General features: G+C 41.5%; 1 long non-coding RNA gene across 1 annotated transcript in view; it reads right to left on the bottom strand.

The window, feature by feature from the left end:
* Window positions 1-24,829, bottom strand: part of LOC133368674 (uncharacterized) — a 34,317-nt gene extending 9,488 nt beyond the window's left edge. Inside the window, exon 1 of the long non-coding RNA XR_009758727.1 lies at window positions 24,557-24,829. This is a non-coding gene — a long non-coding RNA (uncharacterized LOC133368674). The remainder of the gene's footprint in view (window positions 1-24,556) is intronic.
* Between the last annotated feature and the right edge of the window lie 2,166 nt (window positions 24,830-26,995).

Genomic DNA, 26,995 nt, shown 5'->3' with positions numbered 1-26,995 from the left:
CCATTGGAGACTATTTTGCGGAACAGTCAGTTACCATTATTCCACAATTGTTTTTGGAGTTTTTTTTAGTGTTGCAAAATGTTCCTGTACTTAATATATTCACATAAACAGAAGCAAAAGAAAATGATTTACTATAGGAAACTTCACTAAAATTGCAAAATAAATCAAACATGTTTAAAGTGTCCATTTGAATTATATCAACTGTCTTAATATTGTTGCTAAAACAAGATCAGCAAAGCACATGTCTTGCTTCTGTTATTTGGGCTGATTGCAGGTGTTGCCACCACTCACCATATGCTCAGAGGCATATGTTACCCTGGTGCATTCACTATAGCTGCCCAATTTTCCAGCTTTTAAAAGTTGGATAGAAATAGCTGTTGGTTATAGGTACATTCTTAAATCGCAAGGGATTTTTTTGGCTTATTAGTGAATTTCTTTGCTTTTTAATCCAGGAGGTAAGAAATGGGATCCTGTGCAAGCTGAGAATGGATTGATCATTTGCATGCTTATTGACTTCAGTGGGATTTACTCCCCTATAATCATGCTTAGGATAGGTGAAACTGACCATAGGGAAGGAGAAGGAGGAGAGAGGGAGGGCTGAAGTGGAAAGGGGAGGAGGAAGAGGAGAGGGGAGAGGAGGGAGAAGAGGGGGAAGGAGAGGAGAGGGGGAGTGGAAAGGGAGGTCTGATCATTTGCATGCTTATTGAGTTAAATGGGATTTACTCCCATGCAATCATGCTTAGAAAGGTTAAAACTGACCATGAAGGAGGTGGGGGGAGGGGACAAGTGAGGGAAGGAGGAAGGGAGGAAAAGGAAGGGGAGGGGATTGGAAGGGGATGGGGGATAAGGCAGGAAGGGGCAAAAGGGAGAGTATAGGAGTGAGGAGGGGGAAGGGCAGGTTTGATCATTTGCATGCTTTTGAGTTCAGTGGGTTTTACTCCTGTACAATCATGTTTAGGATAGGTGAAACTGACCTGGGGGAGGGGCAGGGAAGCGGGAAGGGGGAGAGGAGGAAGGGGAGGGGTATGGTAGAAGGAGGAGGGAGAGGGAGGGGGAGGAGAGGAGATTGGGTGGGCAAGCACTGGACAGAGGGGAAGCCCCTTTCCAAAAGGAAAATGTGAGCAGTATCATTGTTTTTCAGGGTTTCTCCCACCTTTTTATTCTACAGCAGGCGCATGTAGTTTCATACCCAAGCATGCATCTTTAAAAGTTATTCATGGGGAAGGGAGAATGCCACCTTGTGGTTTTTTCTATTACTGAGTTGCAAGAACACCTGCACTTGGCTGACTTTCTCTTCTCCTAAAGATACAGGATCAGACTCAGGGATTGAACCTGGCAACCCTAGTCCCTGGCCACATCCACACCAGATCTTTATTTCACTTTAGACCAGCCTTTCCCAACCAGTATGCCTCCAGATGTTGTTGGACCACAATTCCCATCTTTCCTGACCATTGGCAATGCTGGCTCAGGCTGATGAGAGTTGTGGTCCAACATCATCTGGAGGCACACTGGTTGGGAAAGGCTGCTTTAGACAGTCATGGCTTCCCCCAAGAATCCTGGGAAATGTAGTTAGTGAAGGGTGCTGAGAGTTGCTAGGAGATGCCCTGTTCCCTCACAGAGCAACAAACCCCAGAAGAGGGGCTGACTGTTAAAGCACTCTGGCCACTGGAGCTCTGTCGGGGGAATAGGAGTCTCCTAACAATTCTCAGCACCCTTCACAAACTACACTTTCCAGGATTCTTTGGGGCAAGCCATGACTGTCTAAAGCATCCGCCTCAGCCAGCATTGCCAATGGTCAGGAAAGATGGGGATTGTGGTCCAACAACATCTGGAGGCACACTGGTTGGGAAAGGCTGGTCTAAAGTGAAATAATGGTCTGGCATGGGTGTGGCCACCTAATTAGCCAAGCTAAACAGCTGTGAGTCTGGCTTTTAAACACTGATGGTTCTTACTGAGCATGCCTGACACTATAATAGACTTCAATGTTAATTTTTAAAAAATGAATTAAAAATAAGCCATGCATTTTTTAAACATTTAAACTGCAGAAGATGAATGTCAGAGCATGGGGCAAGGTCAGTAATAGAATTACAGGTACTGATTTTTAATTAATTTCAACAGATTATGAGACCACTGACAGAAAAAAGTCCAACAGGGATCTGGATTTTTTGTCTCTTGTTTTACTCTTTGAACTCTCAATTTTCTCTGTTTTGTGTATCGCCATGAAAACTTAGAGGGTTGTTAAGTAAGCGTTTCTGAGTTCAGGACTAGTTTTGTAAGGTTTTGTTTTGAAATGAGTTTATGGGAAGCAGCAGAATGGTATGGGGGGTATTTTCAATTTAACATTGCGGAATGAGAAAAATCCATGCTGGCTATAGTATACAGCCACTCCCGTGGCTGTATAATGAAGAGTTTGGAGGTAGGTCCCTATTATTCCCAATTAAAAATTAGGACGTTGGGTCTGCAATGTGATGACTTATTCAAACAAGCACACAGGTTTTATGGCAGACATCAGGCTTATATTCACCTTTCCCGCTACTCTAGGTTTGGGATCACACTGTTTTTTAGCTTCCTAGATCACTGACATTTTAGAATTATTATTCTCATTTTCATTGGTATACTAACTGGCACATCATACATAACATATGCTCCGCAACCCTCTCTGGGTTGATCATCCATTCCATTACCCAATAATTGCAATAATTATTCCCTCCCCCATTCCTGTCTTGTACCTGGGCTTCTTCTGTTTTTAAATCTTAACTTAAAAATCCCCATCCTTGGTTAGAAGAACACAGTATTGGATAGTAACATAATTATTGGGGATGTGTGATGTTTTACACTCCCTTTCTCACCTCTCTGCTTTTCTGTCTGAATTCAATGCATCTAAAACACCATTTTCCTTAATTAGTTTGAGTTTTGCATCATTCCTGTATCATGAAAGACAACGAAGAAGGTTTTATTAGGGGTTCTAACATTTGCACTGGTCAGAAATGTTCAATTAACACTGCCTTAGAAAATACAGTTGCTCAGCTTTTGTCCCATGTGCTACTGAAGAATAAGAAGAGCAAATAGATTGGATGAAGTCTGCAGCTCAGGCTCCTTGGGAAAATGTAACAGGTGTTATAGCTCAGCTGGGTATGAGCTGCATAAAAAAGGCCCACTCAGGCTGTACCCATAGAAATCCCTTTTCTAACCAGAGCTTCAAGTAGGAAGAAACTAATGACTTCATTACCATCTCAATTCTGGGAAATGCTTAGTCCAGACCTGAATCATTAAAGGAAAGGTATAGCACTCTGTGTGACCTTACAAGATCAAAATGTTATTTAGAGCAATTCCATTAGTCAAGGCTATAAACCTGAAAGAACACACCCTTTTGCACTAGCACTTCGACCATAAAATAGGAAGGGGAGGGGGAGGGGGAAGGACCAACAGGAATAGAGTAAGGAAGAAAAAACATATTCGACATTCATTGTGCTTCATGATTTCCTTTGCTGTCTTTGAAGCATGTCTACTCCCAACACTTCTTCCCTTCATTCTGTGTGGGATGCATTTAATAGGACTGGATGATTTTCACTTTTTCAGTAGTTTATAGATTCTGTGTGTGTACTGGAATGTGCGTGAAGGGGTGGCATTGTAGTAGTGTATTATGTCAACATTTTAAATAGCACAGGGTAAAGTAGCTGTGTTTACTACTGTGGTAATAAAAAGCATGCTGGTGTTTATTTTTTTAATTAGATCAATGTAACATTTGCAGTGTGGCATTAAACGTGTTCACCTAAAATTAATATCCATTGAGTTTAATAACACTTTCTTCCTAGTAAGTGTGGTTAGGATTTTAGCCTTCATTACAAAGAAAAACTGTTTAAAACCTTTTTATATCATACTCCATTTTGGCTTTAGTCTGCTGCCAGTTTTGCATTATTATTTTAAGCAGAGTGAATAAAAATATACTTTTATCAATCTCATATTTTCTCATTATTTAAGTCAGTGTTATGTGCAAAGTAGCTTGCAGTCTTAATCTTGTCTGTCTAAATACAGCAATACAAAAATGACATCTATACTATAATCAGTGCAAAGCTCTGTGGTTGCTGGAAATGTAAGGACCAGTGAGCTAAGGGGAGGATTTTAGCATTGAATCAAAAGTGGAAAAGAAAAGCTGAGCCTCTGTTTATGAAGACACATTTTTAAAATCCCAGTTATGGTATCATAAATATGCAGATGACGCCCAGCTCTATCTCTCTGTTCAGTCTGAATCCAGAGAGGTAGTTGAGGTGCTAGACCAGTGCTTGGAGGCAGTGATGGGCTAGATTTGGGCCAATAGATTGAGGCTGAATCCTGAATCGACAGAGGTGTTATGTGTCCAGAGTTCTCGTGTCTGGGAGGTGGGGAGATGGCCTGTTCCGGATGGAGTTGCACTCCCGTTGAAGGAGCAGGTCCACAGTTTGGGGGTATTTCTGGAACCAACATTATTACGGGAAGCTCAGGTGTCTTCAGTACTAGGAGTGTAATTTTCCAGCATCCAGATTACTGGCTGCAGTTCCTTTTAGATCTTTTATAACCCCTGTTTTAAAACAGCTGCCTTGGTTGTCAATTTGTTTCCAGGCCAATTTAAGATATTTTTGTTAGTGTTTACAGCTTTAAACACTTAGGTCCCAAATATCTGAAAGACCACCTCCTTCCTGACATAGCTTTTTGGGTGTTGAGATCTGCAGTGCTTGATGGGGACCTTTGGGTAGTTCTGCCACCCTCAGAAGCTTGGGGGGGGGAATGGCTTGGGAGAGGGCATTCTCTGTGGTGGCCCCTAAGTTGTGGAACTCCCTTCCCCCAGAGATGCATCTGGCAACTTCACTGAACAGTTTTGTGCTGAAGACACACCTCTTTACCCTGGTCTTTGACACCTGAGACGTCTGTTTTTAGGACCCAACCTATTTGTGATTTTAGGCTGTTCTTGTTTTTAATGCTGTATATTAAAATTGTTGTAACCCACCCCAGGATCTTCGGGTGAAAAGTGGGTAATGATGATAATAATAATGTATGATTCCATCAGGCTACAACACCAGGTAAGATAGGAAAAAGGGCCACTTCACTGGCTTTGTTGAGAGAGCAGCTCAGTTGGGTTCCTCCTTCCCTCAACTGTCACCTGGCAGTTGCCATTCCATCTGGCTGCTGCTGAGAGAGGCATGGACCAGAAAAGCCCACTCTGCTGAATGACCAGTTCTGTTTGTTGTCCTCTGACTGCCCCATCTGGCAGAGATGCAGAAGTTGGCCACAAGAGAGAGGGCTTTTTTGCTAGTGGATCCTCGTTTATGGAATCGTCTCCCAAGGGAGGAATGCCAACACTGATGTTATCCTCTCTTTGACGACAGGCAAAGACTTACCTTTTCTCCCAGACATTTGATTGTTAATTATTTGATTGCTAATTCTTTTTTCTTGCTGTTATCTACTGCTGATGTCATTTTATTATGGTAGTGTTATGGGGGGTATAGAACATTTTTTTGTGGAGGGGGGAAACTATTGCAGGATCACTTTACTTTTGTTTACTGTGTTTTAATGGTAAACTCACATTTTCCATTTTTACTATTTTTGCTATAAATTGCCATGAAACCATTTTTGGAATATGGTGAAGAATAAATAAAAGTATAATAATAATTTGGCTCCATCTCCCTATATTGTTTCAATTTGAGGTGGTCATTATAAGAACTACTCTGTGATGGTTGGGGCTGGGTAGGGCAGAAAGCAAGCAGACCAACAGTAATTGGATTCAGAGCCAATGACAGGCAGAGCAGCCCCCTGATTGGTTGCAAGTAAGAAGGCAGCAGGTGGGGGATGGCTGAAGGCAGAGTGAGGTTGATGGGGCAGTGCCCCATTTGGCCTAATGGACCAGCCTCCACTGGAACTACTATATAACTTTTAATAATTGCTTGTTTTTCTCTACCTTCTTTTTCCCTTTTTTCTCTTGGGCAGACATTATGTTTGTCAGATCTGCTTTGTTTTTTACTAGAACCCCAAGATCGACCAACCAGACCGAGGTGCAAAAGTCACTTAGAATTAAAAAACAGGGAGTTTGTTTTCAGTACTGGAACTAAGGTCGTAGTCCTTTTGCCACTCCACTCTTGGTTAGGTTTCTTTATTTCAGCAGTCTAATTTAAATGGAAAAAGTAGTTTTTTTGCTATTCTTGAACAACTGGGAGCCAGAAACACTTGCTGATCTACTGCAAATAATTCAGAGAACTGTTAGTAGATCCCTATCTGCCTTTGGCCCACCCCTGTTTTAGGCTTTGGCACATCCATACCATACATTTAAAACACTCTTATAACACTTTAGGGCTTTTCCCTAAAGAATAATGAAATGTAGTTTGTTAAGGGTGCTGGGATTTGTAGCTCTGTGAGGGGTCTCCTAACAACTCTCAGCACCTTTTGCTCTCCTGGCATGCAAACAAACATGTAAGGGGGCGTGAGGATGTGCTGCCAAGTTCTGTCTCCATTGTGATAATCACAAAATACCCATTTCACAGAAGAAAATCTGGTGATGCTCAGAACTGCTCCCTCAAACCAGCAAAACACTACATATACCCAAAAATAAATCAAGTAGAAAAAAGCAGGCAGCACCCCAACACAACAGATTAGGCCCCCACCACAACAAAAGCTGGAAAAAAATCATTTTTTAAAAAATGTGAGAGGCAAGGGGGCTTGATGGGCTCCAAGGGGAATGTCTGAGGGTGCTATGGTGCTCATAGGCACAATGTTGAGGACCAGCAGAAGGCTGGTTCAGCCAGCAGAGCTGAGAAGGATACAGTGTGAGCCAAGGAGAGGAATTGGATTGCTCTATCAGGTGCCACAAGACCTTTTGTCACTTGCATTGCTGGATATCTTTTCTGCTTCCTAGTTTTATTTTGTGTTTCCTGACAGAACTGTGTATAAACCTAACACTGCTGTTTCAATAGTTGTTGGTTGATAAGGTTGAAAAGGTGAGACAATATGAAAATAGTACGAACGTTTGAAGCCAATAGCTTCCTGGTATTTTGTCTCCACAATGTGCGTCTTTTATAACCTGCTTTTAATAACAGATGTATTGTTAATTCTAATACATTTCAAAAGTAGGTGAAAGGGTTCTCCAAAAGATAAACTTGGCCAAACACTATAACTATACTCTTTCAAAATGTAAAAAAGAAGTATTTCTTGATTGATTCAGCAAATCGTGTTTCCTTCACTTGTTTGGAATTTGCATGTCCTGGCAGCAAATGTTCACAGGACTTAATAAGCAACTTCCTATTACGTTAGCCTATTTCCATCTGGTTGTAAACATATCTGATTATATTACTGTCTTCATGCTTATAAAGCAAAGTATAATTTGCTTATAGTGTCATAAATATCATGAACGTAACGATATTTTAGAGGATGCCATGACATCACAAAAATCTTGGTCTGTGTGGAGTATATGATGATGTTGCAAAATAGACTAAGGCTGTAATCCAACACACACTTGCCTGGGAGTAAATCCCATTAAAACCAATGGACCTTACTTCTGAGTAGACAGGTACTGGATTGCAGCCTAAATTGTGTTTTTATGTGCCCGTTGTTCAGTTGTTCTCCCCTAGCATGATTGCAGTTGTGTGAGATGTAAAGAAGGACTGTGCTTGGTGGCTTCACCTCCGCCTCCCAGCCCCACCTCCCATCATCCATTATGAAGGAAAAGTCTGAAGTGGAGAGGTTGCTGTAAGCTTTTAGTTCCCACCCCCCTTGATGTGGCTGTGGTTCTAAATTGCATGGGGAGCCTACACTTATACAGCAGGCTATCTGCTTCACATCTTCCTCCACAAATCGTGGACAGTGAGGGAGTGGAGCCAGTGAGGACGTAATATATGTGTGTGTAGGCAGGTGGCATGCCCCTCTCCATGTGATTTAGGTGATGGCTGTGGAGAGAAGTGTTGAAGGGGCCTTTTGCAATATGCATTGTAGCAGAACAGTACACTGCCCTAAGAAATACATATTTCATTCCAGCACTCTAATTACAATAGTTACTGTATAGAAATAGAAGAGGACAACAAAAAGGAAAGAACAAGAGCCCTATTCCAAAAGATTAGAGAAATGAAAGGGAAATTTAAACCAAGAGTAGGGATGTTGAATAATCAACAGGGGAACACACTGACGGACTGAGATGAAATAAAAGGAAGACGGAAGCAATACACTGAAGAACTCTATAAAAGAGATGCCCGGATGACAAATTCATTCACGGAGGAACCGTATGATGAAGAACCAGAAATTTTAGAATGCGAGGTGAAAGCTGCTCTTAAAATACTTGGAAGAAACAAATCACCAGGAACAGATGGAATACCAATAGAGTTGCTACAAGCTACTGAGACTGAATCTGTCAAAATTTGGACTAAAATTTGTCAAGAAATATGGAAAACTAAACAATGGCCCACAGACTGGAAGCGTTCCATATACATCCCAATTCCAAAGAAAGGGGATCCCAGGGAATGCAGTAATTATCGAACTATTGCCTTAATAGTCCATGCAAGTAAAGTAATGCTCAAGATTCTATAACAAAGGCTCTTGCCATATATAGAGCAAGAAATGCCAGATCTCCAAGCTGGATTTAGAAAGGGAAGAGGCACCAGAGATCATATTGCAAACATACGTTGGATAATGGAACGGGCTAAGGAATTTCAGCAGAAAATCACCCTGTGCTTTATAGATTACAGCAAATCCTTTGACTATGTAGATCACAGAAAACTATGGAATGCTTTAAAAGAAATGGGGGTGCCACAGCATCTGATTGTCCTGAAGCGCAACCTATACTCTGGACAAAAGGCTACTGTAAGGAGAGAATATGGAGAAACCGACTGGTTCCCAATCGGAAAGGGTGTGAGACAGGGGTGTATTTTATCACCCTATTTGTTTAACCTATACGCAGAGCATATCATACGGAAAGCGAGATTGGACCAAGATGAAGGAGGTGTGAAAATTGCAGGGAGAAATATCAATAATTTAAGATATGCAGACAATACCATACTACTAGCAGAAACCAGTAATGATTTGAAACGAATGCTGATGAAAATTAAAGAGGAAAGCACAAAAGTAGGACTACAACTGAACGTCAAAAGACCAAAGTAATGACAACAGAAGATTTTTGTGGCTTTAAAATTGACAAAGAGGACATTGAACTTGTCAAGGATTATCAATACCTCGGCATAGTCATTAACTAAAATGGAGACAATAGTCAAGAAATCAGAAGAAGGCTAGGACTGGGGAGGGCAGCTGTGAGAGAACTAGAAAAGGTCCTCAAATGCAAAGATGTATCACTGAATACTAAAGTCAGGATCATTCAGACCATGGTATTCCCGATCTCTATGTATGGGTGTGAAAGCTGGACAGTGAAAGAAGTGGATAAGAGAAGAATCAACTCATCTGAAATGTGGTGTTGCAGGAGAGCTTTGCGGATACCATGGACAGTGAAAAAGACAAATAATTGGGTGTCAGAACAAATTAAATCAGAATTGTCACTGGAAGCTAAAATGCTGAAACTGAGGTTATCATACTTTGGACACATAATGAGAAGACATGATTCATTAGAAAAGACAATAATGCTGGGAAAAACAGAAGGGAGTAGAAAAAGGGGAAGGCCAAACAAGAGATGGATTGATTCCATAAAGGAAGCCACAGACCTGAACTTACAAGATCTGAACAGGGTAGTTCATGACAGGTGCTACTGGAAGTCGCTGATTCATAGGGTCGCCATAAGTCGTAATCGACTTGAAGGCACATAACAACAACTCTAATGTAAAGATCCTGTTAGCACTGGAGTTGAATGCTGGCAGAAGTGGGGGTTCCCCTCTCTATCTACTCTTCCATGCAAACCCACCAGCAAACTGAGTTGCATCACAACACTTCCAACAGATCCAGCTGAACTCAGATGTGCCCACAGATATTTTTTGTGAGCAGGCTTCCCATCTGTTTCAAGGGAAGGACCTTGCATGCGCTAACGAATGAATATGTAGGTCAGGCTCCTCCACTGAAATGGAGAATGTTCATTGTAAGTGGGTGACCTCTGCCCATACATCAGAGTTTCCTATCATTGGTTCAGGTGTACTCCAAGGGGGTCTTCAATATCTGTTTCAGTGGGCCCCATATAAAGGGGGAGGCACTTTTGAGTCTCCCTTTAGCATAACTAAAGGGCACTTTCCTACATCATTTACCTGAAAATTAATGTACCTTGAAATATTACTGCATGCACCGCTGTCTCCAAAAGAGGCATGAAGCAAATCTATGGCCCTCCTGTTGTGAGATATTTTCAGGCTGGGCTAAAATGTGTGAGGAGCATAAAATTTCAAAATTCAATACTGACATGCTGGCAGGTCCAACACTGGCACCTGGAAGGTCCACTGTGGCTAATGCTGGTTGCTGCCATCCCCCCCTTACATTTCCTCCCAAAAAAATATTTGGGCATTTCGGCTGATGTTGAGAAGAGAAGACTGGGCAACGTGGCGGCAGCAGCAGGAGCAGCAGCCATCTCCATTACCCCAGAATGTCTCTGGGCCTCAATGTAACATAGCTCTGAGGAACTGAAGATGGGGGCTGCTACTACAACCGCTTTGCTCCATGCTTTTATTCTCACTGCCTGGCTGAGTGCTCCATCCATCCCCGGGAAGCTTATTTGATGGAGGCCAACCAGAGAGAGTACCTTACCCAGGGCTGCCTTAAACCTGGCACCGACTCTCACACTGACCTCTCTGAGGTGGTAAACCTATGCTTATGTTGTGCCACTTCAAACTGTGGGGTGAGACTCTGAGACTCACATGATTGAATGCTCCTCCATACCAAAAAATAAATAAATGAAGTGGACCCAACCTTCAGTCTGAAGCAGTACAAGTTTGCTACCTCAGAGAGAACCAGGCCTCTGGCCTCATTGGCTCTTGCTGATGAATAATTCATGGTTTAAATTAGACCCAGTTCTGTTGTATCAAGTATCACAAGCCTAAATGAACATGTAAGATAACTCAGATATATCTTCGGCTTTGCTAGATGCAGAAATGAGTCTTTGATAAATGATCTGCTGCTGCTGGGTGTTTATGCTGTCATCTTAGATACAGTAGGTGGTGGGCATTTTGCCAAGGTAACATTTCTCTTTTGAAAGGGGCACATTTACATTTATTCCCTTGTGTATTGAAGGTATGTGCATGTGTTTTTACAGACATTGTATGCCACTTGCTGATGGTTTGAGCTATTCTATTAAATATTCTAATTGATTCCATACTATACTTGCTTATGGTATCTATTTAAATTATGATGATAAACTGGTACGTGGTAGGGCTTGTTGAAGATTAAAAGGGGGGGACAGAATCCCTCTGGTTTGAGCTAGGCTTCTCTAATCTGCTGCTTGGGGAGCTGTGAGAACTCTTTTCAGACAAATTTTTGTGTGGGTCTGAGCAGGTTCTCACAGCTACCCAAGCAGCAGATTAGAGAAGCCTAGCTCAAACCAGAGGGATTCTGCCCCCCTTTTTAATCTTCAACAAGCCCTACCACATACCAGTTTATCATCATATTTTAAATAGATACCATATCCGGACAAAACTAGGAGAGCCAGTGACCTTAACAATATAATGAAGCTAGTGGAGGCTGGTCCATTACCATAAATGGGGCACTACCCCAACACCTTCAACCCACCCCCAGCCCAGCCCAACCTAACTAAGGGTATCCTAAGTCATGTTCCTTGATTCTAAGTAATACCTGGATTTATGGGCAATATGTCAATTATACCATTGCTATATTGTGATCTTCTTCCTCTCTCTACAGAGGACACAACTATGCCTTCCGCAGCAAGGGTAAGGAACCTGTGGCCCTCCAGGTGTTATTTGACTACATCTTCCATCATCCTTGACCATTAGCCATGCTGGCCGGGGCTGATGGGAGTTGGAGCCCATCCGACAGCTGGAGAGCCGCCAATTCCCCATTCCTGTTCTAGAGGGAAGTTGGAAACCGCATAGAATTAAGAGATAGGTGACCTTCATAAGAAAAAAGGATGGTTGTCCTGCTTACTGCAGCTGGCCCTTCAAAATCACATTAGATCATATTTGGTTCATGAGCAAAACTACTCCTGTGCTTTGGGAGGCTGACACACAGGCCTTCAGCAATGAAACAAAGTGTTTTATTAACCCAAATAGGCAGCTGACTGCTAGTCCCTCACTACTGGGCTAGCAGGAATTCTGTAACAGAGAACCTCTAGAAAGGCATCAGATCAGAGTGAAGGCAAACAGGAAAACAAAGCACAGGAAACAAACCTCTTAACCCATCTTCCTTAACCCAGTTTAGAGTGTAAGCACCATTCAAAGAAAACTGCTCTTACCTAATGGCTGAATACTGAATATATACAGCAATTGATTAGCTGTGGACACCCCCTCCTCCTGCTCTGTGCCGAAGCCTAGTTTTGAAGAACACCTCGGTTTGGGGGGAAGGATCAACTGAGTGAAACTAAAGCCCTTGAGCTGAGAATCGTTTTCATATCCTAACAAAACCTACCTCAGTTGAGATAGCAATCACTGTTTCTTTACTAAGCACAGTAACACTGCCTGGGTATGATAGGCCAGTAATACATTGAAGCATCTGATGGTGATATTCAAGAGGAGCTGATCATGTGCTTTTTGTGCATATGTGCACATATGCTTAGTGACATTCCTCTAGAAAACACTGTGTATATGCAGCACACTTTGGGCACAACCACATGTTTTGAGGCACGCTTTACATTAAAAGGGAATTGTAATACATTGCAATAGATATGGGGCACTATCAAAAACAAGAGCTCCATGTAGAGTGCTCCCCTTCTGTAAGATTGAATGACACTGACCTATGTCTCTTTAGGATTTGCATTTTGTCATCCCTGTGAGCTGAAACTAGGAATGTCAGAGTGAGGAAATGCACAATGTGATGATGGCAGCCTGCAGCTTAATAGACGTAACAGAAGTGATGGACTTGGAGTTTTACTCATAATGTGTAATTCCACCCATTTAATATAGGTGAGCAATAATGGTGTTTAGGGGTACCTATAATGAATTGAATAATAGATTAGTTAACCCTTACTGCTGTTTGATCATCTGTTGCATTTACAATCAGTTTCGTTAAAAGGGTGGATTCACTCTCCTCTTTCAAGACACACTGGTGTGTGTATTGTTTTTCCACAATGCAGTACTAATGGTGCATGCTCTCTTCACCTCTGGGTTCTGGGTGCCCTTACAGAACTTTGGCTGTGAACACACTAGTCACCAGATCAAAGCATTTCCATTAGCCACACCTGGAGGGGGAATGGGTTGATCTGTGGATCAGCTGCAAAATCTCTTTGAAGCTGGTTTTTTTTTAAAAGCACTCAAGCTGCTCTCACTAGGTTTTACAGTAAAAAGAGGTGGGGTTTGACTAATGAAGTGTGCCCCCGTTTCCAAAGAGAGAAGTGGAGATGCACTGGAACTGGCAGACAGTGAGTGTATTTTTACCCTTTGTTCTTGAGTAATACTAATGCCCATATAACATACATAGTGCCTCATTTTGTCTTGCTGGTAAGAAATATCAGAAACGCAGAACCAGATACAATTTCTGGAAATTGCTGTAGATACACAAAGGTTTAATCTGAATTAAAGTTTCTTCCTTTTGTATCTCTTTATTCCTGCTATGATGCAGGGTTTGAAATTTTAAGCCTTTTTACTGTACTGATTTGTTGCCGTGTGTATTTCTCAGGGCCTTTGGCTCAAACAATTATGATTGTATTAGACTCTCATTCAGTAGGGTTTTGGGAGTTCATCTTGCATCTTTTTATATATGATAAAATTCCACTTATGTGAATGATATAATTTATCATTGGTGAATCCCCCTTTTCTCCCCCTTTCTTGATTATTTTGGTGTTTCTTCTTTTCTTTCTAAGAACACCAAACCTGTAGAGCCTGCCTAATTGTCCTGGATGCTGACAGAAATGCATTCTACACATGCTTAGAAGTACTTTAGTATTATTTCTCACCTGCACTGAATTTTAATATTGTTACTTCATCTGGAACTGAGACCAGGCTCAGATTAAGTCAGCTTTCAGTTTTAAGTTAAGTAAACTCTGTGGGCATGACAAAGCCAAAGTTAAAATACTTTTAAGTATATTTGTGTTCATGCTTTACAGTGCAGTCCTACAGGTCTACTCAGGAAGTAAGTTCTGCTTGAATTCAGTGGGGCCTATAGTAAGCGGGTATATGATTTCAGTCTAAATCTCTCACATTAAACTCAGATGAGAGTGTAATCCTAGGTTAGTCTACTTAGAAGTAAGTCCCATTGACTATAACGGCATTTACTCCCAGATGAGTGTGTATAGAATTGCATCCTAAAAGTGTTTAATTTTGGCTGGAGTGCTTCCCAAGCAAGCCAAGCAATTAGGCCAAAGTCATATATCACATATTTGCCTCTTTCTCTCTTTGGCATACTCCCCTAAATGTTCTTAAAACTTTCAAAACAATCAAGGCTGTAATATATATCATTAATATCTCTCCAGTGTATGGTTTGTGGCTGTGAAATCTGGCTATGAAAGCAAGGCTCCACCTAGACAAAACGCATCACTTCTTGTGTGTATCTTACACTGCTGAACTAACCTAGGATTTTAGTTGAGGCTCCTTCCCCCACCCCTCCTTTCCCGCCTACTTTCTCTCACATCCTCCAGGAACGCTGTTTTTCCCGTCTCCTATAGGAAGTCTCATTCATTCTTCCATTCATGGTTAGAAGGAATTTCTTAATTCTTTTTTTATTTATTTGAGCAAGATTACCACCATCCATGTCCCTTTCCCTCTTCTTCTGCCTTTGCCAGAGAGAGAAAAACAGAGCCTGCCCAGATGGTTGAGGACCCAAAAGAAGGAACATTTTCTCATGCTTTTAAAAAGAGCACTTTCTTTCCTGCCTAATATTTAGCTCCTTCAAATGCAAATGGAGAGGTTTCACTCCAAGGTTAGCATAACAATTATGGGAAAGCTTTAAATCTGAAGCATTTGTTTACAGGATGAAAGGAGTCCACAGTCCAAAAGCTCTGAGGCCGGGCCTTTTCACTAGCTATTTACTGACTAAGTAGTGAAGGGCAAGTCAATTTTAGATCACAAAGAAAACTAATTTATATCTGCGAGAAAGCTAATTTTGAAGGAACTTCTATATTAGAAATGAGATTTTTTATTTTTAAAAAATGTCTGCTGCTGAAGAAAAGTATTAATTTCTTTCTTTTCTTTTTTTTAAAGATTGCATCTTTATTTTTAATGAGGGTCCTGAATGGCTTGAAGTTAGTATCCAAGTCTTCAGGAAGGTCTTTACATTTCTGAATATCTGGAATTATTACTGAAGTGTGAAGAGCAAATCCAAACACACCTTAACATCCTCCCCCACCCCATGCCATTTTCTGCTTCACTTGCTGCCACCCTCGTTTTTATGTTTGAGTCTTAATTAATTAAAAAAAATGTTTTAGTGAATACTATAATGGTAAAATGTGCCACAATAAATCTTCTATCTGTGCCAGAGTAGAGGTGAATTGTGGACAGAAATGTTCCTAGCAAATGTCTTGATTGGTGTGGCCTTAGCCTTGAATTATAAATCTTCACCCTTCATCATGTAATATTCTGCAGGTGAGATTCTCAAAGGTTCTCAAGCTGTCAGCAAGGTATGAGTTTTCAATTTCTTTGCCAGAAAGCATCACACCCATTCTCGCAGCAGAGAAAACCACACAAATCTGTTACACAGTTCTTAACACTGGATTTAGTACATCCCAGCTGAGTGTTTTAAAAACCACTTTTCCCTAGGCCAGTTTTCCTAGTTTTCCAGGAAATGGGCATGCCAGGGCCAGGCTTGGGCTATTTGGGTGCCTGAAGTGAGATAGTGTGGTGGCACCTACCCTGTGGAGTTCCCTCCCTTTGAATATTAGACAGGTACCATCTCTGCTATCTTTCGGCGCCTTTTGAAGACTTTCCTCTTTCAACAAGCCTTTTAAGTTGAGACCTATCCCAGTCTGCATCTGTGTCAGAATTGTTTAACATGTTTTTAATAATGTTTTTAACCCTTTTTAAAAGTTTTTTTAAAATGTTTTTCATGCTGTTTTGTTTTAATGTATTTTAAGATCTGTTTTTATGATGTTTTAAAGTGTTTTAGTGCTTTGTTTGCCACCCTGGGCTCCTGCTAGGAGGAAGGGTGGGATGCAAATAAAATAAATAAATAATAAATAGTTAAAAGTGCCCTCTGCACATCAGATCTGGGAATTACTAGACCTGTCAGATTTGGCTGCTCCTATGATCTTTGAAATGACCATACAGTCTCAGCCCTCCCAATCCTCTCATTACAGCAGGAATAAGGAACCTGTGGCCCTCCAGATGTTGTTAAATTTATCTTCCCATCATTCCTGGCCACTTACCATGGTGGATGGGGCTGATGGCAGTTGGAGTTCAACAATGTCTAGGGTCGCAGGATTTCCATCCCACAGTAAAGGGTCAGAATACTGGGCTGTCCCTTATTTATTTATTTATTATTTATTTAATTAAGCTTATATACTGCCCGACTAGCAACAGCTCTCTGGGCGGTGAACATTAAAAATACAATAAAATAACACAAAACTGTACACAAAACTGTACAGTCTAAAATCAAAATATAATAATTTAGAATTTATCCATGATGCACCTCTATTGCCCTCAAACCCAGTCATGCTGGAGTGTCCCACGTAACCCATGCTTCTAGTCATAAGACCTCAGAGTTGAGGTCATCAGGACACAAAGGCTTACTTGGCTTGTCCTATTTAAAAATGTTACAGAACCTCTGCTACTGGGCTGTATGCAACTCTGCTCTGAGTAAACCCAATGAAATTAGTAAACCTAAATTAGTCATGCCCATTAATTTCAATGGACCTACTCTAAGTAGGATGCAACATTGGATGCAACCTGTATTGTCTATGTACAGTTAAAAGCTTATAAAACTCATCCCTGAATTTGGGAGGTGTATCTGACATTCCGCCCAATCTCCTCTGATCTCAGAAACTAAGCAGGGTCAGGCCTGGTTAGTACTTGGATGGGAGACCGCCTGGGATTACCAGGTGCCGTAGGCTTAGAGGAAGGCAATGGTAAACCAGCTCTGAATACCTCTTACCATGATAACCCTATGAATACATCCAAAAGATTCATAGGGTCACCGTAAGTTGTAATCGACTTGAAGGCCTATAACAACACATCCGATATTCAAGTATTCCATTCTTGCTTGGAAGAATCAATTGTTGAGACATCATGAAATGTCAACTTAAAAGGAGAAAAAAGGTAGCCCTTGGCTTCTCCCACGCAAAATGAAGAATGGAAAGGAAATAAGAGAAGCTGTTATGAGTTCTGTGAGTGGCTTTGCTATGAAAAGCCCTGATATAATAATATGAGAAGCTGAGAAACAGTAGCATGCCATCAATCTGAAATGGTTTTCATATGTTTGCTGCTAAGTTAAACCCAAACAAGCTCTTGCAAGTAAGATTGCATTAATCCCATTACCCTGAAAATCACATGGTTGCGGAGTGCTTACATGGCAAAATGTTTTTTTCCACCATTTCAAACAGTTGTTTCCTACTGATGTTTGGCATTCATTATGTTCAGTGCTGAGAGCAAGCACCAGCACTTTCTTGATTATGCACAAACTTCATGTTAAAGTCTCAGGAAGACTCTCACCCTAAGCATTCAATTTCAAGGCTTTCACACCATCCATCCATCCTTCAGACTTCTAAAGAATCTACTAATCCCATACATGTTGCAGCAGTCAAGGCTGCAACAGAGTGAATTTAGAGTGGAATAGGATTTGCATTTCAATTTAATGTTCATCATGTGAAATTAACAGAATACTAGCGGCATTTCGTGCAATGGTCTTTCACACAGCACTCTCACCTACCGCGGCCGTTAGAAGACTGCTTCTTTTCCCGCCTTTTCTATTCAAAAGCTCTGCTTGTTCCTTCTGCGTGGGGGGGGGTTGAAAGAGACGCGATCGTGATCAGCTGAGAGGCGTGGTAGCGCAGCAGCCGAGGCTCTGGTTGAGCACAAGCAGTAGCAGCACAGGCTGCTCAGCTGGGATCGGCTGGGAGGTGCGGCAGTGGCAGCGCAGCAGTGCGCGAAGGCTGCATGCTGGGACAGCTGTTGGTAAGGGCGGGAACGCCCTGCATGCTGGGATGGCTGTCACGTGAGCAGCGGCAGCTAGCGCAAAACTCCCGCAATCTTACGGGTTCCCAGCCTGCTATCGGAATTTTTCTGGTATCATTTATTGCGGAAATTAGCACTAAACTTCCACTACATTCCACCAGAATTCCGGAGCTACCCGTTATGTCGTGTGAAAGCTCAAATTTTATGCGCAATTTAACAGGAAATAAATTGTCAGAATAATGGAATAAAGTGCAGTGTGAAAGCACCCCTAACTCCTTTTGATGTGGCTTGTTTGGGAGTAGACATGGACTGCACTGTAAATAAAATAAAATGATTAACTTTAACAATAGTCAAGAGATTATTATAGGAAAAAAGGAGCTCTGAAAAGGTGTTGAGTTTCTTTAGCAACCTTTCCTGGACTATTTTGTCCCCTAGAGCCAAATTAAGCATTACATTCAAAGTAATGTTTCTCTGCAGAGACATTTTAAAAGAGGGCAGCTGAGGAGAGAAAGGGAGGTGCTCAACCTTTTCCCTGCCTATCTCTGCTCTACCTGCCTCCAGCCACTTTTCTCTCATAAGATGCCAAACATGTGCTTGTCCTGATAAACGCATTGAGAACCCAACAGGAGGAAAAGTGGAGGTGGTGGAGGGGAGAGGGGGAGGGAATTTGAAGTAGAGAAATGACAGTTACACCACCCCTCCCCCACTTCTTCTGTGCCCCATCCCTAAATCAGCTTTTCTAAAAAACAAAACACAGGCCATTGGATTTTCATTACATATATTTGCACATTAAGGGCTTAACTAAATATATGTAGAGTCCATTCAAATGGATGGAGATGTGGGAACTAGATGGATAAGAACATAAAAAGAGCCTGCTGGATCAGGCCAATGGCCTATATGGTCTAGCATGCTCTTCTCACAGTGGCCAAGCAGTTGTGCATGGGAAACCCTCAAGCAAGGCCTGTGTCCAAAGAGCACTCTCCCCTCCTGCCTCTCCCTATGGAGGCAGAGCATAGCCATCATGGCTAGTAGTCACTGATAGCCCTTTCCTCCATGAATTTATCTAATCCTTTTGTAAATCCATCCAAGCTGGTGGCCATCACTGCCTCTTCTGGGAGCAAATTCCATAGTTTAACTATGCACTGTGTGAGGAAGTGCTTTTTTCTATCTGTCCTGAATCTTCTAACATTCAGCTTTATTGGATGTCTGTGAGTTCTAGTGTTATGAGAGAAGGAGAAAAACTTTTCTCTATCCACTTTCTCCATGCCATGCATAATTTTATTACACTTCTTTCATGTCACCTCTTACTCGCCTTTTCTCTAAACCTAAAAGCCCCAAATGCAGTAATCTTTCCTCACAGGAGAGTCACTCCATAGCCTTGATCATTTTGGTTGCCCTTTTCTGAAACTTTTCCAGCTCTACAATTTCGTTTTGAGGTGAGGCGACTAGAACTGTACCCAGTATTCCAAATGCAGCTGCACAATAGATTTATATAACAGCATATGATATTGGTAGTTTTATTTTCAATACCTTTCCTAATGATCCCTAGTGTAGAATTTGTCTTTTTCACAGCTGCCACACACTGGGTCGACATCTTTATCGAGCTGTCACCACAACCCAAGGTCTCGTTCTTGATCAGTCACTGTCAGTTCTTCAGACCCCATGAGCATATATGTGAAATTAAGGTTTTTGCTCCAAATATGCATAACTTTACACTTGTCTACATTGAATTGCATTTGTCATTTTATCGCCCATTCACTCAGTTTGAAAAGGTATTTTTAGAGCTCTTTGCAATCATTTTTTGTTTTAACAACTCTGAACAACTGAGTAACATCAGCAAACTTAGCCATCCCTCTGTTGACCCCTAACTCTAGATCATTTATGAACAAGTTGGGAGGGCAAGGACAACTCAAAATTCCTTCTGTCACCAGATTTTTATGCACTGTTCATATTAGTCATAATCAAGCAAAATCCCTATATGGGCATTCTCCACATGTAAATCTCAGGGCTGGAGAAGGGGCAGGTGCCAGCATCACCCCTGACATCCCGCATGGCACTGGTGGACACAATCCCTGGATGTCTCGCATATCATATGGAATTCTGCATAAAGTAAGGCTACACACAAGTGGCTGTTCAGAGTCAGGATATGATCAGATGCCCCAATCATGCAGAGCTTCCAGCTGCATGAAAGTGCAGCTGCTCACATGTATGCAAATACTGTGTGTGTGCATGACTAGTGCCACTACCAAAGAGGATGTCAGGGTTGGGGCCAGCAGTGCAATCTTAAGGCAGCCCAAACATGTGCATGCAGAAATAAGTCCCGCTGTGTGTAATGGGGTGTACCCATTAGTATGGGTATTTAGGATTGCAGCCTTAGTTGCTGGCAGCGCCATTTTGCAGGAAGAGGCAACTTGTCAGCATCTGAAACGTCCTTTCCTGTCACTAAAATTGCTGTGAAAGCTTTGGTTTGGTTAAACATTCGGATTGGAGTAATCCACCTGCCTCTTTTCTCTTTTAGTGATTTATGGTAGTAAAAAGGAAAATGAAATGATAAAAACCCAAACATATGGACCACCTACAAATAGCGGCAAATTGCCGAAGAAAGGGCTAGAGCTATCATTTAACATTAGCAGCAGTTCTATAGCTGCTCTCTTGCTAGTAGGGCCTCGTTTGCATGGTGAGTGATTATTATCTTTGTTTTTGTCATCTCATTCTTCATCACAGCCATGCCTGTAGGCTTCTCTAGCATATATAGAAAGTACTCTGTTCTCATCTTTTGTATACATTAAAAAGTCTCAGCTGCTTCTCAGAGTATGCTTGATGACTACTGCATTGCTGTTGTAATTCTCCTGCACTTCTAAAAAGACAGTCTTGTGTATCCTTCCTTGAAGAATTCAAGGATGTTTGCATCCATGCAAAATAGCAGCACATACATTCGGAAGTAACTATTTTGTAATATTTTACTTCATTGTGTCGTTTAATTGAAGGCTGATTGAGATTACTCTGGGAAAAGGCGGTTTTTCCAAACTGGATTGTATTTTTCATTGTCAGTTCTACTTGAATGACTTCACAGTAACCAATCATGCAGTGGCGTCACTAGGGTTGGTGTCACCCGGTGCGGTAACTCATGGTGTCACCCCCATGGACCTCCTCCCGTACCAGACCATGCTGAACTACAGCTCCCATCAGCCCCAGCAAGCGTGCCCAATGGCCAGGGATAACGATGGGAGTTGTAGTGCAGCAACATCTGGAGGGCCAAAGGCTCCCCACACCTGGACTCAACAGACCTGCTGGGTTTGTTTTTTCTTTCTCTCATTTTGAAATTCCACCTCAGGATAGAAAGATTCCAAAACACACATCTTTGCTTTGCTAGTGAAGTACAAGGTGTACCTTTTTGGACTTACGAGGCCAATGCAAACTATGCCACAACCCTCCATCGCCAGAACAAAATGTACCGATGGTATCTTAAAGACAAAAGCATTTGAAAAACATAACCTCTGGTCCTGCCCCTGTCATGCGGCTCCTGCCTCTGTGGGATCTTCCCCCTTCAGCCTGCAGGGGTGGGGGAGGGCAGGGGGCTCCTTCCCCTGGGCAGGAGGGAGAGTTGCTTGACCTGACTGAGACAATAAAGCCACATCCCTGACAAACCGCTTGAAGCCGCCTGCAGAGAATTCTTGGGATGGGCCCCCAAAGTTGCGCAGAGCAACTTTTATGGTCACACAGTTTCTGCTGTGGCCAGTCGCCAAACACGGGTGCAAGTCAGTCTGGGAGTACACAGGCATCTGCCCAGTCTGCTCTTCCTTTTGTTCCAGTCCATCATTGCACAGCTTCTGAAGTCGCTTCCAGACAACCTGTTTTACTGAGTATGCATCCTGATTTGTTTGCACAAGGTTTTTGGGGAGGCAACAGTCTGCTTCAGCAGGTGCACAGAATGGTGGAAAGAGTCTGCGCCTGTCTGCATGGGTTGACGGAGATGGAACGAGGTGTGCTAATGTCTCTCAGTTGCCAGAGAGCAAAACAGAAACCACCTCTGCAAAATCATAGTTTAGGGCTGATCCCAAACATTGGTGCCATGCGTGGAAAATCCAAATAGCACCTTCCCCTCCCACCAATGAATCCACCAGGGCCACAATCCACTGGGCTTGGTGCTTTTACCCAGCCTCCCATTCATTTCAACGAGGCTTGCAGATAATAAATTCCTGGTAGATTTTGTACCCCACCCCCCATTCTCAAACCCACCACTCTTTTTCTCAGCAGCCATTCATTTCTTTAGACAATTTAAACTTCAAAGCAGTCTAAGTGGTTTATATCACAAAATCAACACAAAAAATACAAATTAAAATTCCACATTTTAAAGCTGCACAAAACAATTAGATAAGACCCCCCCCCACACACACATCAATATAAACTAAAACAGCTAACCTGTTAGGATCACAGTAACAACTAGGAGACTAAATCGATCCTTTGCCTTAAAGTGGGAACCCTGAACAGTCTCTGTGGCCCCAGGTGGAAGGCGGCAGCTTTTTGCAGAGAGGCAGCCATGGATTGTTTAGCGCAGGGCGGGAGCAGGGCAGCTCTCCGCCTGTTAGCTTCCTTCCTGCTCTTCCCCCGTGCCTTCCACGGCTGCGTGGGCTTCCTGTTCTTCCCCCGCGCGCCGCGCCAACGCCTTCCACGTGTTGTTAGCGCGGGCAGGGCAGCTCTCCGCCTGCTGCTTCCCGGCGGCGATGCCTAGGGCGGGGGGTGGCTCTGGGTGTCACCCCCGTCTCGTGGTGTCACCCGGTGCGGCCCTCACCCGCCGCACCGCCCTAGTGACGCCCCTGCAATCATGTGTATATGTCCACCACAGCCTTGGCTCCAGAACGCCCTTGAACAGTTGTGTTTCAAGCAGCACACAGCTGCTTGAGGGCATTGTCATATCTGAATGTGCAATGAACATATGTGAATGATCTCTCATCCTGCACTGCTTCAAACAGAATGGCAGAATAAAGTCAACCCACTTTCTAAAAAGTATTTTTTTCTCTTCCCCTGCACAAAGAAAGTTGTGTGAGTAGTCTGCACACGGATTGTCAAATTCAAATAGGTTGAAGGGCCAGACTCCACACCTAGCAGATATTGGAGAGCCACACTTGTATTTTTAAAATAAAAAATATTAACTCCATCCAAATTTGCCATGAACCTGCCTCCATCAGACCCTAACATTTTAAAAATCAGGAACGTTTTCTGCACCCCTGGCAAGGTATCTGTTCTTAAAATATTTATAGCATGTATACAATAATAACAAGGTATGAGTTACATACACATCTGGCTTGCTTTTTACCATGGAGCCAGCTTTGCTGTTTTTCCAAAAGCAAATTATCCAAACAAGTATATATTAGTACCTGTCCCAGGTACATGCTAACTCTGAACATAGTAGCGTCATGATTTTTGTTGAACAGGATAGGAAAACTGTGGGCCCCACTGGAAACTTCTAAAGGGCCCTAGATCTTATGTTTTACATCCCTGGTTACAGGAGGCTCTCTTCATTTATTTTGACTTTGTCATGGGAGCTATAGCATGTTATGGAAATCTTTCACATTAGAATGTGGACAAGCTTCTGAATACAAGCAGTCAGCATCCATCTGAAAGCATTGCCATGATAGGTGTTTGCACTGTAAGAAGTGGAGACACAGCTTTCTTTATAGAGAGTGGACAGTCCATAGGCCAACATCAACAAGCTGCAAACAACATTTTTGAGGCAAAACACACTACAATTTTTAGAGAGCTGGTACCAAATATGGTGTCATAATTCTCTGTGTTACCCATCTCTGATTTAGATTCCAGGCTTTCTCTGTATTATTTTAGAAAGATTAATCTTTGATGCATAATATTGCCCTAATTTACTTCTCTATATAGCACAAATCTCTTCAAATAATTGGATTTGACTGTTCTCACAATGGAGTTACAGTATGCCCATTTCATAACCAATACAAAAAGAACATTTGAAATAAACAAACAACAAGCACTGTTTGTCATAATGCAACTGAACAGGAAGGCCAGCAATAGATTGAAAATCCTTTTTGCAAAGTGTTGCACTTCAGCTAAAAACCAAACCAGAAATGGGCAATTATCCACACACATTGTTGTTGTTATAATATTTATATACCATTTACAAGCCAAAATGGCTTCTAAGTGGTTTATAAGTATAAAATGAATTATATCTTTATCGGCACATAAGCTCATAAAATTAGGCCCTTGATGAATAAAACACTTTAGGCTAATTTAACCAAAGATACTAACTTTTAAATCTCTTAATGGAAGGGATTTAAGATGTACTAATTCTCCAATCAAAATTAATTTTGGTTTGGTTGAAGAGTTGATTTTTAAAGTTTTCATTAAAAATATTTTCCATAGGCAACAAAGGGAATACTTACATTCTGTATATCAAACAAGCAGCATACAACAGCAATGCAGAAAGAATACAAATTATTAATTCCATGAAAATGAATGCTGTATCTGGGAACTTTTGCCATGATTTTACTGATTCTTGTGGGTTGCTAAAGGCAATGCTAGAAGCAAGAAACTTGTAAACTTTTTTTGAACAGTCACCTTTAATATAACTCATATATTTCCCTTTCTCCCAAATACACACTCTTAGAGCTAGTCTTGCTGTGTTTTTAATGCAGTAAAGGCATTATATTCAGGTGAGCCACTCTGACCTTTTGAATTGTTCTGATGTCCATCTTTAACCCTTCTTCTTTTCCCCTTAAAGAAGCCGTTTACTGTTTGCAGTGAATACGGTAATGCCTTTGATTCTTGCTTTGCTTTATTTTCCCCAAGCTGGAAAGTTGGTTCCATTCTGTCAGCAGGTAAATAGCCTTAAACCTTTCATGGTTTTGTCTGAGCAAAGCAGACCAAAAAGCACTACATGTGTGCCAAGTTACAAGAGGCAACTCTTGCTGTGTTCAAGTGGGTCTTTCCTCTCATTTTTTCTTCCTATTAAGGGCTCAGTCACAATGAAGCTTTAATCAGCTTCACTGATTTAAACCTAATTTGCACTTGGCTTCAAGGCTAAGGTCCATAGCACAAGCTGAAGGCCTTTAAATCAGAAGGCAGAATGAAAAGGTAGATCACATTATTGTGTTCTGGAGAAAAAACGAATGACAGATTCCAAAGATTCTTAGTGAGTTGACTGTGTATGTGTGTTGAGATGAGAGCAAAGTCATACTTTTTACTTTTTCCTCTGTTCATACATTCTCTTTGTTGATTTGCTACCTGCATTTCTGTTTCATTAATAGACTTGGGAGGATATGTTGGATTTTGTTTCATGGGTGATTTCAGCCCTGGTTCTAACCCAATTTGACAAATTGGTTCCTATTTTCTCAATGAGAGGCAAAAATTGTATTCCCCCCCCATTTGTGTCAGGTAAGAATGCAACATACATAAATCTTTATTTTGAGATTTTTTTTTTTTACACAGGGAGAGAATTGTGGAAGACATTTGTCATTACATGCTGCAATGGAAGCTGGTTGTAAGTTACGGAAGGGATAACATTGGTCATATTTGCAGAAAATTGATTACCTGCTGATAAACTCAAAAAACAATAGTTCAGTGACTGGCTTTGCATTTGCTGCAGCTAAATCATGTCAAAAAAACTGAGACTTTGACTCTAAACTTGAGCTGTGTGGTGACAGATGAATAGTTCCGAATATTTTATTGATATTATTTTTTTTTACTTTTAATTGCTACATGTGAACTCTATAACCTTTATGACATCTCTGTAACCTTTATGACATACAGTTTCCTTTTTGTTATGATCTCTTTACAAATACAAAGTAAATTATTTCAGCAACAGACATTGCATATCCTCCCATAGCTGACAGATGGTGCTCTGTGTGGGGTTGTCCTTGATAACTGTTTGGAAGTTTGATTTGGTCATCTCCTACTGGGTAAGGGTAACTAGGATCAGGTATCTACACTGGCAAATAAACCCAACAAAATTAAGGGACTACCCCCCGTGTCTGTCATAATGTCTAAAATAAATCCAAGTTCCCTCCTGAATACGCAATTCAGACATCACATTTGTAAAACAGGTACAAAGATTTTTTGGGGGGGTGCGAGGTGGCTGCTTCACACTTTTGTAACACTCTTCACCTGGAGATGTATCAGAATCTGAGCACCAACATCTTAGGTTTGGTGTCCAGTGCTGAATCTCAAAGTGAGACTTAATAGGCTATACATCTTACTATCAGTGGGTTGTGTTTTTTTTAGTACACCTTGTTCCTCTCTATGCTCTTTCATGTCATAAGGTCTTGTACACAAGCATGTAGTGGCGGGAATGGACAAATAGGTCTGTTTCTGGTCTGTGTCAATTTTTGATGTGTTTATTGATAAGTCCATTAGATTCTATTTCTGCATTAATTTCCTTTTTTAAAAAATCCATATAAAATACGGATTTACCTCTCTCTCACACACACAAAATACTATTTAAATGAATATTTTATCTCAATACTACCTTGATATGCAGTGCATATCAGAGGATTTTTTAACGCATTTTGGCACTTTATTTTAGCTGAGAACTGCAACATTTAGAGAAGTACAAAATCCAAAAAGATAATTATGTTCTGATCCATGTATGAGTCTGGGAAGTGCTGCCTTAGGCTATTTCTGGGAGGAAGGGCAGGATATAAATTTAAGAAATAAATGCAGATTAGGCCAGATTACTTAAAACATGGAACAAATGAATTTGTGCTATTGACACTGAAGCATCTATATGTTGGGTTTTTTTAAAAAAAAAACATGCATACACTCACACAGAGATTGGTTCAAGAAGGCCACTCATGCTGGGCCCCCTTCTGATGTATCTTTATATT

This window comes from Rhineura floridana, chromosome 1 (assembly GCF_030035675.1).
Source record: "Rhineura floridana isolate rRhiFlo1 chromosome 1, rRhiFlo1.hap2, whole genome shotgun sequence".
Taxonomy (NCBI): Eukaryota; Metazoa; Chordata; class Lepidosauria; order Squamata; family Rhineuridae; genus Rhineura; species Rhineura floridana.
The sequence above is the reverse complement of the archived record's forward strand: the minus strand, read 5'-3'. Positions and strand labels throughout refer to the sequence as shown.